The following is a 19,144-nucleotide window of genomic DNA, read 5'->3' on the forward strand; positions in this document are numbered from 1 at the left end:
GGGACGCTTCTGTAGAGATCTCTTTAGCTGTGAGAGCAATTTGACTTTGGTATTGGGAGAATAACAAGTCACAGAAATAGTGATTAAATAGGCAACAGTTCTGCAAATAATACTGATTTAATTATGTGCACACGTTTGACCAGAGCTTGAGAATTAGAGCTAACTTTATTCAAGGTCAGTATAATGCTTGTAAACCTCTGGCTTTAATAATTTTGAGGCCAAATTAAATGAATTATTCCTTATTGATTGTGAAATATTCCCAGGTAACACCATTAAAGACTATGTCGAATTCAGATTGTTGCATATTTTAAAAAACTTGTCTTGGGATAACTGTTGCATTTCCCAGAACCTGTGAGCTCTAAACTGAGAGGCTCTGATTCAAGGTTGATGGAACCTGAGAATTGGACCTTGGAAATCACAAAATCCAGGTACCTTCCCTGTGCAGGAATCCTCTTCACAATATTTTGTCAGATAGGCAGTTGTCTGATTCTTGTCCACTTTCCCCCCAAAGAATTTTTCTCCTCCACACATTCTTGAGGCTGCTCACTCATATTTTCATCATAGGTCATTTCTTATTCTCAAGCCAAGATCTGGCCTTCCTGGAATTCTCACTACTGTTCCCAGCTCCTTCCTCCATAGCCACAGAGTAATCCTCATTTGTCCAAAATAGTTAAAGCCATCTACTTTCCTACTTTTCATTCCCCATTCTCCCATCTGTAGTCTTCTCAAGCTAAAAAATTCCTGGTTCTTTAAACAGCTTATTTCAATTATTTTAATATAGTGGAAAAATCCAAAGAGTGATGTAGTGAACACTCAGATTCGTCCCTTGCCGGGATATCAACAATTAAGATTTTGTCATATTTTTCTTAAAGGAATTAAAACATTACAGAAATGATTATTTCCCCCTTGATCACCACTTCTAGTGTCATCTTCCTCTCTCCTCAATTTCATGCTTATATGGGTATATATAAACAACATACAGATTTGTTTTCAATCTCTGTTTTAACATATATAAATGGTGGCATTGTGAATGTGTATACATATTTTGTACACACAGCAAAATGTCTTAGATCTTTTCATATTTTATATTTTCCATGCTATATATTGTATTAGTCATTATATCAGTATATCACTAATATTGTTGGTTGTTTGATATCTGGGCATATGGTTGGATTGTATCTAGTCCCTTCCCCTTTTGAAGTTAAGTATTGCCATGTGACTTGCTTTGTTCACTGAAATGTCAGCAAAAGTTGTACTTCCAAATGGAATTTTTAAGAGCCAGCCTAAGGTTTACCCCATTTTGTTCCCCTGGCAAATAGAGGTGGTATCTCTGTCAGCCTGGATCTGAAAATAAGTACATTGGGCTTTTGTACCAACTCACTTTAAACATGTAACGTAAGGAATAAATAGACTTTGGCTGTTAAGCCACCGAAATTTTAGGTTCCTTTTTTTACTTTGGCAAACTTAGCCCATTCTGATTGATAAGTAGACCTATATCATTGTTTACAGTGCTGCAAAGTATCCCAAAGTGTGCATAGACCTTATTCTGCCTAGCCATTCTCCTGTTTACAAGAGCCTAAGTACTTCCAAAATTTTGATTTAAAAAAATATTTTTATTACACATGGACTTGGATTTATGACGGGCCCATCCCCCTGGGTCTCTCATAGTGCCCCATGCCAGAGCACCCTGACCCGGAACCATTGCCCAGCCTCTGTCAATGGGTTGCAGGCACTGAAGCAGGCCTCACAGTGGGTAAAACAAAATATTTTTTTAAATTTATTTTTAGAGAGAGGGGAAGGGAGGAAGAAAGAGAAGGAGCTAAACATCAATGTGTTGTTGCCTCTTGTGTGCCCCCTACTTGGGGACCTGGCCTGCAACCCAGGCATGTGCCCTGACTGGGAATTGAACTAGCAGTCCTTTAGTTCACAGGCCTGTACTCAATCCACTGAGCTACACCAGCCAGGGCCAAATTTTGATTTTATAAACAGTTCTGTTTTGGTAATTGTGTAAATTTGTGAGAGTTTCTCCAAAATATGTATCTAGAAATAGGGTTGCTAGGTCATGGGGTATGGTTAGTTTTGTAGGATTCTGTCTTTACTATCCAAAGTTGCTATACCAATTTTCATTCTTAACCTTTCAACTGTCATTTGTGTGGCATGATTCCCAAACCTTTTTCTAATCTGGGTTCCCTCCCTGGATTCCCTTTTGTTGGTCATTGTTTCTCAGTACTCAGGTTGGAACTTGGTTTTGTCCAATTGTCCAGTTGAGGTAGATACGTTTCCAAATTCAGCCCAAGTCACTCTATCACCCTGTGGTATTTGCTGGCATCCAAAACTGAACTGTTCTCATCTTTTATTTAGGAAACAGGGTTTTAAAAATTGCAGGGGCTTTACATATGTTCTAGTTCAATTTAATTCTATTTTTGCTTATCATATGAGCTTTTGAACTCTCCCCCTTTTCTCTGATGAATGTTACTCCTAGGTGATAACTTTAAGTTTTGATCAGCACAGGGCCAAGGGCATAGCTCTGTGCCCCGTCACAATACACCTTTCAGGTTTATCTTTCTGAAGCCTGAATTCTTCATCTTATCAACTGGAAAATCCTGCAAGCCTTTGTCAGCTGCATCCACATATACTATACCTATAAAGAATTATCTCAATAAGTGATTCAAGTGACTGTAACAGAAAGGAGTCTGGGGTAAGTTGGGTGTGATTTTGGAGAGCCTGTGCTGGCTGCTAGTGACTATTTTTTTCTTTTTCAAGTGCTTAGCCAACTAGTGCTTTATTAATCTGGTCTAGAATTTAGTTTGGAGTGAGAGCCAAGCTCTTTATTTGTAATTATTTTAATCTATGCCTTTGAAAATAAGGGAGATTTTTGCCTTTCTCCAGTCAGTTGGGAGGTCTTGTTTCTACGAGTTTTCATAGATGAAATGTAGTGATTCTGTTCTCATAGATGCAGATAGCCTTTTAGCCCTGCACCAGACCGAACCTGTTCATAGTTCCAGGAACTTTAAGAACTCCCTAGGATAGCCTTTTAGCCCTGCACCAGACCAAACTCGCTCATAGTTCCAGGAACTGTAAGGACTGCCTAGGCCAGTAGCTCAGGTCATTACAAGTTCGGCTTGCTAATGGTCTTTCTGTTGTTCTTTGGGACCAACTACATGTCTAATTCCGGTTACTATTTTTGTATTTGGATTCTTAGTTACATGTGTCAGAACCCCAGCTCTAATTAGTCTGAAAAGTAAAAGAAAGTATACTGGTAAATGAATATCCCAAGGACTGCTACCTTTAGGAATGGCTACATCCTCACACACATTGCAGCCATACATCTCCTTCTCTCATCTTTGCTTTCCTTCAAGTTAGTTTTGCTCTCGGGCAGGATATCTGCAACAGATGCAATGCCTGTTTTTCAGTAATTCTGTCAAAATCCTTGGTTGACTAGCCTAGGTCATGTGCCTTGAGCCCAGGGTGTGTGTATGTGTTGGGGAGGCAGAGATTGCCCTCATCCAGACCACATGGACTGAGAGTAAGCCCTCATTCATTCCTCTCTTATGCATTTACTGAGTGCTTACTATGTGACAGGTACCATGTTAGGCTCAGGGGTTGTCACATGAACAACACAGGCATAGTTCCCTTCTTAAAAATGTGTAAGTATGAAAAATGGACTTTAATATGCTCAGAGTGATAAAGGAGAAGTTGCGGATGCTAGAAAGTAAATGACAGGAGTTCTGAGCTACTCTGGGGCAGGTGTGGGAAGGCTGCCCTGAGGAGGTATTGTTTGAATTGAAATTTGATGTGAGTAGGAGTAAGCTATGTAAAGTAGGAAGAGTGATGATGAGCAATCAAGAGTGGAGGTGGGGGTGGAATAATATTGTAAATATTGTACAGAGGCTTGGAGGTAGAAAAGAACATAGTCTGGGCACTGAAAAAAAGACCAGGATGGTTGGATCACAGAAACTGAAATGGCAGAGAGGCACGGGTGGGGCTGGAGAAGTAGATGCTAACCTACTTTACTAGCAAGGCCACGTGGCTGGGAGAGGTTTAGGAGCCATAGAGGAATCAAAGTGATTAATAGCCCTGGTCCATGTGGGTAACTCACTTCCTGAGATACAGTTTAGTCTAGTTAATTATGTTGCCAAGATCACCACCCAGTTGGGATTTAAATATAGGTACCACAGTTTCTGTCTCATGTTCAGACCTGGCTCAGGCATTGCCTCTCCCAAGAAGCAGTCCTCATGGCCCCTTTCTCCTACCACTTGGAGAAGGTGGGTGTTCCTTCATTCCTGCTCCCCTACTACCCTACTCAGAACTCTCATGGTTTTGTTTACCCCATCCAGATCTGAGCAGGACTAGTTGGTGCCTAGACAGCCTAATGATTGGTATCTATGCAAAAAAGTGTTAGCATAGCAGGCCTGACTTTGTTCTGTTTTGTTTTGTTTTTCATTCATTTGTATATTTATTTACTGGTCAAGTATTTTTTATTTCAATTGTTGTTCAAGTACAGTCTTCTGCCTTTTATCCCCATCCCAGCCCACCCCCCATCCCTCCCTCCCTTTTCCACCATGCCCCCCTTGTTATTGTCCATGTGTCCTTTATACTTGTTCCTATGAACCCTTCCCTTTTCCTCTGAAATTCCCTCCCCTCTCCCCTCTGGTCACTGTCAGGCAGTCTTACAAGGTTGCCCCTTGGCTGGCATCTGGGAACTTCATTTTCAGGAGGGTTTCCACCATTCCCAGAACTGATAAGGGTGGGTCATTGTGCCCGAACTGTTATACAAACAATATGGTTTTTAGTAAACACCTGCTTTCCTTCTTGGAGTCTAGAATTTTAGAATTTGCCAATCAGAGGGTGCCTATATGACTAGAATCCAATAAAAAATAGTGGGCACTGAGTCCCTAATGAGCTTCCCTAGGAGACCACATTTCGCATGTATTACCACAACTCGTTGCTAGGTAAATTAAGCGCATCCTGTGTAACTCCACTGGGAGAAGTCTTTTGGAAGCTTGTGCCTGGTCTCCCTGTATTTCATTCCATGTTCCTTTTCCCTTTGCTGATTTTGATCTGTATCTTTTCACTATAATAAATCATAGCCATGAGTATGATTATATGCTGAGTTCTTTGAGTCCTAGTGAATCACAGAACTTGGAGTGGTCTTAGGGACCTCTGTCACAGCACCCTTGCATAACCATTATTAAATATTTGTTCAACAGTTACTCAAAGGAAAGCTGAACCTGGTGAGGAACCAGGGCAGAGAAAGGGACTTTGGTGGTGTGCTGACTCTCCTCTACTTTTGAGTAGTCAGCTTTGGCCCTAAACTGTACTCTGTACTCTACTAAAGTACTGTCCTGCAGGGACCCACAAGGGAATCTGTGAGCACTGGGGAGCAATGGAATGGTTTTACACTAGGGAGTATCACAATCAGAAAAAAACTTAAGAAAAAAATTGTGGGGAGACTGCTTTACCAGATTCAAACTTACTACAAAGCCATGATAATAAAAATAGTATTGTGGGACAACTGTAATAGCATACACAATCAATAAAATATATTTTTAAATAGTTTGGTAACAGACTAGTAATTTGATCTAACACCCAGGTTTTCCAAATTCCAGCCCAGGTTCCTTCATGAAATCTTTATTATTGAGTTCTTTCATGGGTCCAGCAAGAGTGAACATGTAAGACTCAGCTCCTTTTCAGCTTTACCTCTGAGACAAGCTATGTAAAAGCATACAGCACTTAATACTATCTGCAGTAGAATCCTCTCAGTTATTTCTACATGGTTGTGATGTTGTCAACTGTCAAAGTAGAAATGTGGGGTTCTGAATTCAGAGTCCAGGAAAAACAATAAATACACAGAGAAGTTTTTGCCAATCTCTATGGATTGCTCATATTTCAAATCACTGTATATTAATAGCTTAGGGGTAATTTTTATACTTTTAATTTGTATAGTTTTTTATTTTGTAAAAATTAAATATTCCTATTTCTACAATCTGTCATCATTGTTTTATCTTTGTATGTCAAGGTTGATGTTTCCTAAGGGAAAACTTAATTAAACCCTTCAATAATCTTCTTGAGGAAAAGAAAAAATGGTTATTTAAAACACACTGGATGAAAGGTCTTACTTAAAAAACCTTTGAAAGAGGAAATTATCCATATTAAGGGAACAGAGGTGGGATGATAGAGTTTTGCTATCACCGTTTTGCATTTCTAACAGTGAACTTAAAAGCACAGGATCTTCTGACCATTGAAGCTGAAATTATGTATTCAGTGTTTCTCATGAAATAACATTTACCATAAAAAAGATTACATTTATACTTGTCTTGGGTAATTCTTAAAATTGTATGTAGAAAAGTCTAAAAATATTAATACAGAAAACTTACCAGTTCAAGACCCACACGAGCACACAAAAGCATTACATTGATTACATGTCTGTATATTGGCTGATTCCTGAAATGGTGTCTCAGAAGGATTAAAATTGAGCCTCTGTTCTAAGCACGTGGTGCTGACTGTGGCCTGGAAGTGTGCCAGTTAATCGCAGCACCTGCGCCTCCTCTTTGGGTCTTGTTGAGGCTTCCTAGGAAGAAAGAGGGAAACTGCCTTACCACTCCAGCCACACATGCAGGATTAGAAATCCTGTCTATGAGCTTTCTCCTGCTTGGACCAACAAGAGACCCAGAGATGATAGTCTAGCCAGTTGGCTGCAACTCTGGGGCAGGAAAAACAGAGGAAGTAAGAATAAAATCAAGCCCCCCCCCCCCAACCAAAACCAAGCCCATGCTGATCATAATGATCAGACACTTCTTTGTCAGTAGCCTCTTCTTGTATTAAACAACATTCAGGAATCCTGGGTGTGATGGCCTATTTGCTGTGTGCAAATGGAACATGGGCAGAGGGTGCTCAGATCTGACCTAGAAATTGGAGATGTAGGTGGAGAGATCTAATACCCCCCGCTGGGAGACTCACAGGACAATTACCTTGAGTCTAGTGTGTGGAATACAACTCCTAAAGGAAACTAGGTGTTTTGAACTAAGAAATAATGTATGTGGAGGTAAGGCTTTGTGTCTTTCTTTAAGTTTTCAGAAGGGTATAGGAATTAAGGTTCTCCAGAGTGTGAGGGTTCTGGAAACAAAGGGAAAGAAGCAAAGAATTTTGTTTATCAGCAAAATCCTGCAGTATTAAGTTGAACCATATGAAATTGCTGCTGCTCAAATATTTTGACCTGCAACAATGGCAATTTCATATGGTGTAACCTAATGTGAACTAATTTTACTATACAAATACTTTGAAAATATTCTCAGTTTATTATTGTATTGAGCCAAACTTCATCAGCAGGGGAAGGCTATCTTTAATTCTTAGGAAGTCTTTATTCTTTTTTTAAAGATTTTATTTATTTTAGAGGGGAAGGGAGGGAGAGAAAGTCAATGTGTGGTTGCCTCTGACATGCCCCCTACTGGAGACCTGACTTGGCCTGCAACCCAGGCATGTGCCCTGACTGGAAATCAAACTCCTGACCCTTTGGTTCGCAGGCCAGTGCTCAATCCACTGAGTCACACCAGCCAGGGCAAAAGTGTTTATTCTTTATAATAATTTATTACATATGTGTGGTGTACACGTGTGTATATATGCACGTATGTAACATATGTATGTATGTATACACATGCACACATGCATGCACTCACGCACACACATCACTTACCATGCTAGTGGTTTTTTAGCAGCTCTATTGAGATACAGAAAAACCACACATATTCAATGTATATAATTTTTTGAGTTTGGACATATGCATATGCCTGTGAAACTATCACCACAAGCAAAGTAATAGACATATCTATCACCTCCAAAAATTTCCTGTGCCTCTTTTTTGGTGATAAGAACACCTAACATGAGATCTACCCTCTCACATTTTTAAGTGCACACTACCATGTCATTAATAGGCAGTATGTTGTACAACAGATTTCTAGAATGTATTCATCTTGTATAACTGAAATTTCATATACATATTGAATGAAAATTTACCATTTTTGTCTCTTTCCAGCCCCTGGCAACCACCATTCTTCTCTCTGCTTTTATGAGTTTGACTATTTTAGATGCTTCATATAAGTGGAATTATGCAGTATTTGTCCTTGACATAATCCTGGAGGACATTATACAGCATAATGTCACCTTTTGTGACAATGCTCCAACCAACTGAGCAACATGGCCAGGGCACAATTTGATAATATGTAAGATAGTAGGGTTTGGGATTTCATTGGAATTCTCTCTCAAGAATATCCAAGTGAAAAATAAATACTACTTTTAGATACATATTTAGAAGTGAGATTGCTGGATCATAGGTAATAACTTTTTTAACATTTGATTGTTTCCAAAAATTAAATTCACCCTCAAAGGAAAAAAATTACTTCCATTGACCATATCAAAGAAATATGATATGCCAAGCATAGGAAAAAATTCAAACAAAAAAAGTGGAGTATTTTAAGAAATTACATTGTTTGAAAACATTTGCTGCCTCGGGGTGTCTCTTTGAAATCATAATTGTGAATTCTGGGGAGGGGTGTATTTTTTTAATTACTTCATAGTAACATGTATGTAATTAATCTTTTGACTTGGTATCTGACCTGTGGTATCTGACCTGTTGGTATCCTGTGTTTATTGGAGTACACTGAAGGGTAACACTGGTATAAATAAAGAGGTTGGGGATTATAACTAAAAGAATAGGGATTCTAATAGCAATGCTAAATTCTCTTCAGGTGAAGTTTTAGGGGTGTGTGACGTGTTACTCTAACATTCCAATTAACTAGCTAACTTCTGATTACAGGTGCCACTCACCTCTCCTCTGAAGAGGTACTTACAGCTGCCTTGGCATCAGGTAGGATGAGAAAGTTGCAGAGTAACATTAGCTATCTGTATGGCTGCTATTACAGTTTTCCTCTTTGAAATCAGGTGTTTTACTCCCTCTGTGACCTTGCCATTAGATAGAGTGTTCTCTCAGTGGAGCCCAGCAGTAGTGCCTGCTTTGGAGAATTATTCAGTCTCTAAAGTAATTCAGTGTAGTAGGACTGGGGTATGTGATCAAATTTCCATTCTATAGCTAAAAACTGACTTCTAAATTCTATCAGCTAACCATTGCCATATATTTTAGCCACTTCAAAAATTAGTGGCTCAATAATTATTTGTTGGTTATTATTCTGCAAGTTGGCCATTTGGGCTTAGGTTCAGCTGAGTGGTTCTGCTGTTCTTAGCTGGTCTCCCTTATTGCCTATGGCCAACTACAGGTCAGCAGAGAGCTCTGCTTTTGAAGTTGTCTGGCTGTCAGCTGGGGCAGTGGTAAAGAGTAGGAGCACTGGCCTATATATCTCATACCCTGCAGCAGACTAGTCCAGGCTTTTTTTTCATGGTAGCTGAGCAGGTTTCTAAGACTGAGTAGAAGTAGCAAGGCCCCTTGAGTCCTAAGCTCAGAAATGTGTGAATACACCATCACTTCTGCTACATTCTGTTGCCCTAAGCAAGTCACAAAGCCAGTCCAGATTTACGGAGTGGGAAGGAGCTTCAACATCACCTTTAAAGGGTATAAAAGAAGGGTGAAGAATTAGGGTCATTTTTAGTATCTATCATACAGACATAGATTACTCTTCTTAAAGGCTTTGGTTACTCCTTTAACATTTAAAAACACATGTGTTCTGTAGGTTTAGAGTTAAAGATTGATCAGAAACAAATAGGAAAGTACTAAAATTGTTCATAGGTCAGGGCCTTGATGGCAGTCCTTTTGTGAAGCTGAAATTTCTTTGGAACTGGTATACTCTGATACGTGAATATGCTTCACATTTTAAAACAGCTAGTAATTCCAGATCTTGCTACTAAATGATGTGAAGCATATAAATGGAAGTTTAAAATATAACTGTAGATTCTTTTACACTATTTTCATCAGGAGGTAAGGTACATGTCTCCTTCCAGTTAAATTGGGGTGGGCTTGTGACTACATCAGCCAATGCAACAGAAACGTGACTTCTGAGGCTAAGTCATAAAAGGCAATGCAGCGTCTGCGTTGTTCATTAGAACATTCATGTTGGAGCCCCTGAGCTGCTATGTAAGAAGTCTGACTACCCTGAGGCCACCTGGGCTAAAGAGGCCTCATATGGGCCCTCCAGAGATGGTCTCTGCTAAGCCAGATTATCCCTGTCAAAGGTGCCAGATAATTGAAGAAGCCTCCAGATAATGCCAGCTGTTCTTTCCAGCTGAGGTCCCAGATATCTGGGAGTAAAAAACAACCAACCCTTGTCATGCTTTATCTGAATTCCTGTCCCAAAGAATCTGTGAGATGATAAAAAATAGTGGTTGCTTTATGCCACTGTGTTTTACAGTGGTTTGTTATATGACAGTTGATATCTGGAACAGCTTAAATTAATACACGTGGCTATATTCTAATAAGCTATGGACCAGTAAGAATTTTACACGTGAAAAAATATTATTCTTTTGATTTTTTTCAACCACTTAAAATGTAAAAGCCATTCTTAGCTCATGAGCTATACCAATAACAAGCTGTGAGCTACATTTGGCCTAGGGGCCATAGTTTGTTGACCTCTGCTCTAAAAGATTGTATAGTACCTGTAAAATTTAAAGCTAAAGGCTTCTAAGTCAAGATGGCTCTAATTTCATACTTTAAACTTATATCTCCTTTCTAAATAACGTGCTAATTAATAAAATTAAAAATTAGACATATCTGTGATCAAGAAAAACTCTGAAATCTCTGAACCAGAAACATCTCAAACAGTAAGTTGAGATTTTGAGTCATGGGCCTCTAGTTACTGATGTCCTGGGATATACAGCCAGAAAAAGGTAGGAATGACTGGGAATTATATTTCTGTAGATAATGAGTATCAAAACACTCAGTAAATGGAGGAGATGATCCCTGACAGTGTAAAGTCAAGGATTGCCCATGAACAGAGACAGAAAAAAATATTACTCCTATTCAGAATGGCAAGCAGGAGAGCAGAGAGACTCAGGACCAGAGACAAAGGTATTGTTGGCTTACTGTCTAAATCTAAACTTTTCTCCCTACTGGTGGGATGCGACTGAGAATCCTGGGAGGAAGCAGCTCTCAATAGAGAGAGTGAATAAAGAAGGAAATTAATTTTCTCCAAGGTTATCCTGCAGGCAGAAATTTCAAAGTGATGACAGTTGTCCAAATTAACAACCAGAACATTAATTCGTCTCCAATGAGAATCATTTTACAATGATCTTAAAGCTTAAAGATTTCAAACAGTAAGAGTAACATCCATTACAAATTTTTTAAAAATCTAGAGCATATCTGATAGGAACTCATATTTGTGGGCACAAGAGACTACTATACACCGATGTCTCTCTCGCTCTCTTCTCCCTTTCTTCCCATTTCTCTAAAAATAAATAATTTTTTTAAAAAAAGAGGTTTTTCCAGATTTTATGACTGCATAGAGGAGAGTGCCAACTGAGTAGTAGAAGGGAGGAAGAACCAGTGGAGAAGAGAAGACAATGGCCTTGGTGTTGATCATCCTCCAAGTTCATGTATCTGGTTGACTGGGGGTGGGGGAAGTGGATGTTTTTCTTTTATTTTCTCTCCCCTATCCCTTCCCCCTCACTTTCTATGTGTAGTAAGGCACTTTGAGGAAATACCATTACTTATATAAGATGGTTAGAGAAAGAAAGGGATATTAGGGAGCAAAACAGGAAATCCAGAAAAAGCCTTTAAAACCCAGGCAGTTGTTTGAAGAGGGATGGTGGGAGGGAGTGATAAGCATATCCTATGCAGCATAGAGGTATTAAGAGATGAGAGTTGGGAAATATGCACAGACTGGTTACTTTTCCCATAATTCTGGTGTGGTAGAAGCCAGTTGAACGACAGAGAACAAGAAGAGGAAGATAGACTATAGACTATTTTTTGGGAAGTTTAAAAGAGAAGGGGAAGAAACAGGTTAGGTATTAGAGAATAGTAATGTAGAGTCAAGAGAGAGTTTGTGGATAAAGGTAGGGAGAGATTTGAACATGTTAATAGATACAAATCCAGTATACAGGCAGAATTTGGAAGTTAAAAGGCATATTTTTTTTTCTGTTCATAGAAAATTATTTATTCAAACCCAAAACACTGATTCAAAAGAATATATGCACTCCTATGTTTATTGCAACATTATTTGCAATGACCAAGATAGGAAAGCAACCCAAGTGCCCATCAACAGATGAGTCAGTAAGCAAGCTGGGGTACATATATACAATGGAATATTACTCAGTCACAAAACAAAATTTTACCATTTGCAACAACCTGGATGGGCTGAGAGATTATTATGCTAAGTGAAATAGGGCAGAGAAAGACATACTATATTATTTCACTTACATGTGTAATCTAAAGAACAATATAAATGAACAAACAAAACAGAGGCAGATTCATAGATACAGAGAACAGACTGATGGTTGCCAGAGGAGAACAGGATTGGGGGCCTGGGTGAAAAACATGAAGGGTTTGAGAAGTACAGATATGTAGTTACAATATAGTTGTGGGGATATAAAATACAGCATGGGCCACATAGTCAATAATACTGTATTAACTATGTATGGTGCCACTTGGATACTGGAAGTATCAGGGGGAACACTTTGTTAAGTATGTGATTGTCTAATGAATATGCTATAAACCTGAAACAAATGCAAAATAATATTCAATGTAAACTGCAATTGAAAAAATTTTTAAATTGTAAAAAAGAATTAGAGGGAAAAATACATGTCAATTAAAAAGGAAGAAAGAAAAATGAAGATAGCAGAAAAAGTACTTTTGAAAAAGAGAAAATTATTTCGATATTTAGAGCTGTCTAAAAATTGGAATGGAATGCCTTGTTAGATAATGAGCTCCCTGTCACTGTCAAGTGGAGTTTAGCTGTTTTCTGGTCAGTTGTGTAGAAAGATACATTGGTGAGTGCCTTTGAGTGTTTTAGTCTCTTCAATTCTCAACAGTTTGCCCACTGTTGTTTTAAGCATTATAAGTAAATGTTATTCTATGGAACTGACCTGCCTTGCTTGGCAGCTCTCCATAGTTTCATCAGATCGGTGGGCTGAGTTAATTTATGTGTTTGATCTTGAAGGCTGAATTTAAACTGCAGGTTCTCAAATAAGAAAATACTGAGGCTTAGTGTCCAGGAAATGTTCATCACTATGACAGTCAACCATAATCTGGGCTCACAGGTATTTTTGTCAAGGTAGTCACTTTACACACAAAGCAACAACAAGTATTTCAGATTTTAGAGATTTTATCTGTCCATCACTTTTGTAAAACACTTTCTTGGAAAAAAATAGCACTAAGATGATAGAAATGGATAGAGAAGAAAAATCAGTTTTCTTTACTCTGATTCATATTCCTATCGGGATGCTTTTAGTCTACATAGAAGTTTGGTCTCATGCCAAGAGAAGATAATTAGTTTCCATCTATGCTCTCTAGTCCTCATCTAAGATCTTCCAATGATCCCTTCAATTAGTATTTAAAACAATTCAGGGGTGACCTTTTGTTGTTTCGTCTCAAATGACTACTTGTCTGTATCCAAGTCTGGCTTCCCTGGGTTACTGAGGCGTGAACAGTACAAGTGACTGAACTCAACTAATTCTGAGAAAGCCACATTTTAGTCAGTACTTTCCAACTTTCTCACTCTCATTTCTTTTACAGAACTGACAAGTGGCATACTAATTAATTAGTTTTATTCCTACTCAAGTTATATATTTTAAATTCTGTTAACCTAATGCTAATAAAGAGTAAAATAGCTAAAATTGAGACAGGGAAAATGTAAGTATACTGGAAAAACAGCTACCCTCTCCAAGAAAAAGCAGAAGCACCAGGTATCATAATACTTATCTTTTAAGGAAAAATAGATACATCCTTGTGACTAACTGACTTTCCTTCTGATGGCCCACAGGTAAGGGATCACCCTCCCAATTACCCCCAGACCTATAAGTTTTACCTATTTCTTAACCTATTTGTTTCCTTAATCTGGGATAGTGCAGTGAGTATCTCACAAGTCTACAGGTTCATCCTTTTCCTTTCTCAATTTAATGCTTTCCAGATATGTTAGGAACATGAATTCAATTTTCTTTCTTATATATGCTTACTTTTTAACAGTTAATTATTTTAAGATAATTTTTAATTTTGAAATGAGATTTTGAGGTTATATATATATATATATATATATATATATATATATATATATATATTTAGAGAGGAATTGCAAAAACAGAGCAAACTTCCTGTTCCAGACAAGATGTAGAAGACAAATTTCTGATGTAATAAAAGTAAATGGGTGGGAATAGGTATACCATGCAAATGTCAGAAGAAATCTGAGTGGCTATACTGATATGAGATGAATTAGACATCAGAGCAAAGAAAATTATGCAGAAGACACAACAATCTCAAATGTGTATGCCCCAAATAGCAGCTTCAGAGTACCTAGGGCAAAACTCAACATAACTGAATTGAGAGATAGACAAGCCCACAATTATAATTGGGGACTTTAATGCCCCTCTTTCAGTAATTGATAGAAGCAGTAGACAGAAAATTGGCAAGGATGTAGAAGAAGTACCACCACAAGTCAGCTAATCTAATCAACATATAGAATGCTCCACTTGACATCATAATGTATTTACTTTTCAAGTACACGTGTAACATTAACAAAGATAGACCATATCCCAGGCCATAAAAAGAAACCTTAACAAATATAAAAGAACTGAAAGCATACAGTGTATATTCTCTGATCATAATGGAATCAAAAATCAAAAACAGACTACAGGAAAGTCTCCAAACACTTGGAAAGTAGATAACACACTTCTCATTAGTCCATGGATCAAGGAGGAAGTCTTTTTTTTAAGATTTTATTTATTTATCTTTAAAGAGGAAGGGAGGAAGAGAAATACCAATGTATGGTTGCCTCTTGTGCTACTCCTGCTGGGCACTGGCCTGCAACCCAAGCAAGTGCCATGACTGAGAGTCAAACCGTGACGGTGTGGTTCACAGGCCCATGCTCAATCCACTGAGCTATGCCAGCCAGGGCGAAAGTCTTTTTTTTTTAAAATACATTTTATTGATTATGCCATTACAGTTGTCCATTTCCCCCTTCATTCCCCTCCACCCTGCACACCTCCTCCCACCCACATTCCCCCCATTTAGTTCATGAACATGTGTCATAAGTTCTTTAGCTTCTACATTTCCCACACTACTCTTGCCCTCCCCTTGTTTATTTTCTCCCCACCATCTATGCTACTTATTCTCTGTACTTTCTACCCCTCTCTCCTCCTCCCACTCCCCTGTTGCTAACCTTCCATGTGATCTCCATTTCTGTGGCTCTGCTTTTGTTTTAGGTGTGGTTGTTAATAACTGTGAGTTTGCTGTCCTTTCACTGTTAATATTTTTATCTTCTTTTTCTTAGATAAGTCCCTTTAACATTTCATATAATAAGGGCGTGGTGATGATGAACTCCTTGAATTTGATCTTGTCTGAGAAGCACTTTATCTTCCCTTCCATTCTAAGTGAAAGCTTTGCTAGATAGAGCAGTCTTGGATGTAGGTCCTTGCATTTCATGACTTGGAATACTTGTTTCCAGCCCCTTGCCTATAAGGTGTCTTTTAAGAAGTTAGCTGACAGTCTGATGGGAACTGCTTTGTAGGTGACTGTCCCCTTATCTCTTGCTGCTTCTAGAATTCTCTTCTTCATTTTAATATTGGCCAATGTAATTATGATGTGCCTTGGTGTCTCTATGTGCCCAAGCCATAGAGACAACATGTCTAGTATACCTCATCCTGTGACCCTGGCTCTGTGGGAAGGAGCCAAAGGAAGGACTTGATTTCTCAGTTCTGGTGGCCAGTAAAGTGCCTGCTCTCTCTCTCTCTCTCTGTTAGTACAGTATTAACAGTTGGTGTGCAGTGGATTTGAACTTGCTCCGTAAGTTTGGAATTGTTTCTGTTTGTTTGACCTTATATGTCAGGCTTACATGCCTATTATTGTTCCTAAAACCTTGGGTGAAGGTTATTTTTTTTCTACTAATAAACTGATGATCATTTTAAATCAAGTAGACATGTGAGTAAGTATTTCACTGTGGAAGCAACTCATACCAGCAGGTAAATTTATTTCTATTGTAGAAAGAATTATATGTTTTATAGTAACAGCAATTCCTGTTGATTTACTTTCCTCTTAAGAGGTCTTATTTGCAAATGGTATTTTGTCTTAAAAGCATTTATGATTTGTCCATGTCTCTTTTTGTTCTTAACACACCAAGCCTACTTATATATCTGGATAGTTGAAATTGTTGACTGTGTGTACATAAACTAAAAAGAATATGTACTGCCAATTTTTATGCTTTTTTAGTTTTAATATGTGTTTTATTTTTTATTTTTCAATTAGTTTCCTTTCAATATTAGTTTGTATTGGTTTCAGATGTACATTTCACAAAGTATTGCCCCTGATATTTTCAGTACCCTCCTAGCACCATACATAGTTATTACAATATTATTGACTATATTCCTTAGACTGTACTTTTACATCCAGTGACTATTCTGTAACTACCAATCAGTACTTATTAATCCCATTACCTCTTTCACTCAGTCTCCCAATCCTCTTCCCCTCTGGCATCCACCGGTCTGCTCTCTATGTCTATGAGTCTGAATTTTGTTCATTTATTTTGTTCTTTAGATTCAACATGTAAGTTAAATCATATGGTACTTGTGTTTCTCTGGCTGATTTATTTCACTTATGTACTGCTAATTTTTTAAAAGCTGTTGGAACTGGGGTCTTTTTCCTTCAAAGGCATAGAACAGATTTTAATTTAGAAGGGGCTAGGACTACTAAAATCTGTCAAGATAACATCTCTGAATAGGCTACCCAGACTGAAACCTTCTAGTGGGATCTGTATGAGCCAAACAGTGGGCCCAGAGACTGGGAAGGAAGGGGTGGTGTTAGGAGACTGGTAATTCAATTATATGCTCTTCTTTTTTTCATTATAAGAAAAGGTTTTTATAGTTTAGACCAGAGGTTTACAAGCTATGGCCTGTGAACCAAACCTACCACCTGTTTGTGTATGGCCTTCAAACTAAGACTGGTTTTATATTTTTAAATGTCATTTTTAAATGAAGAGTAATATTCTGTGACATGTGAAAATTACATGAAATTCAAATTTCAGTTTAATAAAGTTTTATTGGAACAGGGCCATGCTAATTCATTTGTTTATATACTGTTTATGGCTGTTTTCATGCTACAACAGCAGATTTGAATAATCACAACAGAGACTCTATAGCCCTCAAAGCCAAAAATATTTGCTATCTGGTCTTTTACAGAACAAGTTTACCAAACCCTGATTTAAATTCACTTCCCAGCCTGGCCTTCTCATGTAAGGTGATTTCTCCTCAAAGGGTTTGAAATTCCCAAATAATTTGTTAACAAGTCTGTATATTAAAGGGGGTAAACCTACTTCCTGGCAACAGGCATAACTGTGCTTGACATAGAAATGCTTGTCTGAGTGGCAAGAACCTACCTAAGTAAATGATTTTCTTCTTTTTTCTTAAATGCTCCTTAAGGGCTTTTAGAGAAGAGTTGACCTCCATACTCATTTTGTCAGAGGGAGCTGATAAGTCATATAATGTGTTTTAATTTTTAAAAACAAACTTTAAAATGACTGAGGTGAAGGGATTCTTTCAGAAAGTACAGAAAAGTGTATCTACTCCAACTTCTGGTATCTCTTCATTTTTAAAGACAAGTATTGGTTGGGAGTGAAGAAAAACAGTAAAATATGTATGATATTTTCTTTTTCTTCTGATTATTTTTTGTTTACTCAGTCTCTAGGTAAGTATTTATGACTTTAGTCACTGAAGTACTGAAATATAGTAGCAATGAAATATATCCAAGGCCAATAGGCTTGAACAGAAGTTTTATTTCTATAACATTAAAGCAGTAATAGATTGAATTGTTTTGTAGAGAGGGGTGAATTATGAATTAAAGCATAGGCAGTGTGGAAAAGATTAGTATTGTTTACCCCAAAGCAGAGGTAATTAGTTCAAGAAACTTTTATAGTAGTCATGATTTCTGAGAGGGGTTTTGGGCTTTTTTTTTTTTTTTTTGGTTCTTGGTTTTTGGTTTTTGGTTTTGGGGGGGTTTTTTTGTCCACACGGTGAGAACTGTGGCTTATATCTCTGGTCTGACAAATGGACAAAGTCTGTGTCAATGGCTCTGAAGGATATTTTCCTGAAAGCCTAAAGGAGCTGGACTTTAAGATACTAATTTACTTAGGGATTACTTCCAAATACCTTCACGGATTTATCCTCCCTGATTTTATCTGAGTCCTTCAAAAACCTATTTACATTTTCATTCTGTTCTACTCCTTGAACTGATGAGTTCTCTAAGGTCCCTAGGCATTGCTCAAAGTCCTGCTTTCTTTTTGATAAAATTGCCTTTAGGTTTCAGGAAGTGCCCCTTTGTTACTTTAACACTGATTATATGACTAAACTCAAGTTAGTCATTTCTGTACTCTTGATTCTTATCAGTTTCTGCTTCATTCTTTTAGAACAAGATTTCTCAACCTTGGCAGTAATAGCATTTTGGGCCACATAAGTCTATATGTAGTAGGGACTGTCTTGTGCCTTGTAGGATGTTTATCAGCCTCCCTGGCCTCTACCCCTTAGATGCCAGTAACGGGCCTCTTTCCAGTCATAAGAATGAAAAATGACTCCAGATAGTGCTACATGTCTCCTGGGGGACAAAGTTGCCTTCAGTTGAGAACCACTGTTTTAGATTTTTGTCTTTTCCTAACTGCAAATTTTGTGCTTTTTTGGACTATCCTTATAAATATGAAGTCTTCTCTATCCAATTGATTGTATTGTACTTCTCTGGATGTTTTTTCAGCTCTTGTGAATGCCCATCTTGAATGACAGTGACAGCTATTCTTACAGTTTCAAATTTTGGGGTCAACTGCATCATTTGTGGGTGCTAAGAGGGACAGGTACTGCAAAACCTTAAGAAGTATTTTTTCTAATTATAAATGACCTATATGTGTACTGTAAAAATGTGGAGGATAGAAAAAACTGGATAATGCTTTCATCACCTGTACATCCATCACTTCAGTGTTAGGAATGTAACTGATATTAGTAAATAGATTTATGGCCT

The 19,144-nt window shown here is 37.9% G+C and overlaps 1 protein-coding gene and 1 non-coding gene across 4 annotated transcripts in view; both read left to right on the plus strand.

Moving 5' to 3' along the window:
* Positions 1–19,144, plus strand: part of JADE3 (jade family PHD finger 3) — a 134,662-nt gene that overhangs the window by 50,744 nt on the left and 64,774 nt on the right. The window contains exon 1 of one of the 3 annotated variants that reach the window (XM_037062344.1): positions 8,817–8,863. The exons of the other annotated variants lie outside the window; for them this stretch is intronic. The gene's annotated coding sequence lies outside the window, so the exon portion shown is untranslated. Of the gene's footprint in view, positions 1–8,816; positions 8,864–19,144 lie in introns of those variants that run through there. 3 annotated transcript variants of the gene reach the window in all.
* On the plus strand, positions 1,621–1,752 carry LOC118998359 (small nucleolar RNA SNORA42/SNORA80 family). The gene has a single exon (XR_005068850.1). It is a non-coding gene; the product is annotated as a small nucleolar RNA SNORA42/SNORA80 family (small nucleolar RNA).

Source organism: Sturnira hondurensis, unplaced genomic scaffold, assembly GCF_014824575.4.
Source record: "Sturnira hondurensis isolate 20B ecotype Veracruz unplaced genomic scaffold, ASM1482457v3 Scaffold0013994, whole genome shotgun sequence".
Classification (NCBI taxonomy): Eukaryota; Metazoa; Chordata; class Mammalia; order Chiroptera; family Phyllostomidae; genus Sturnira; species Sturnira hondurensis.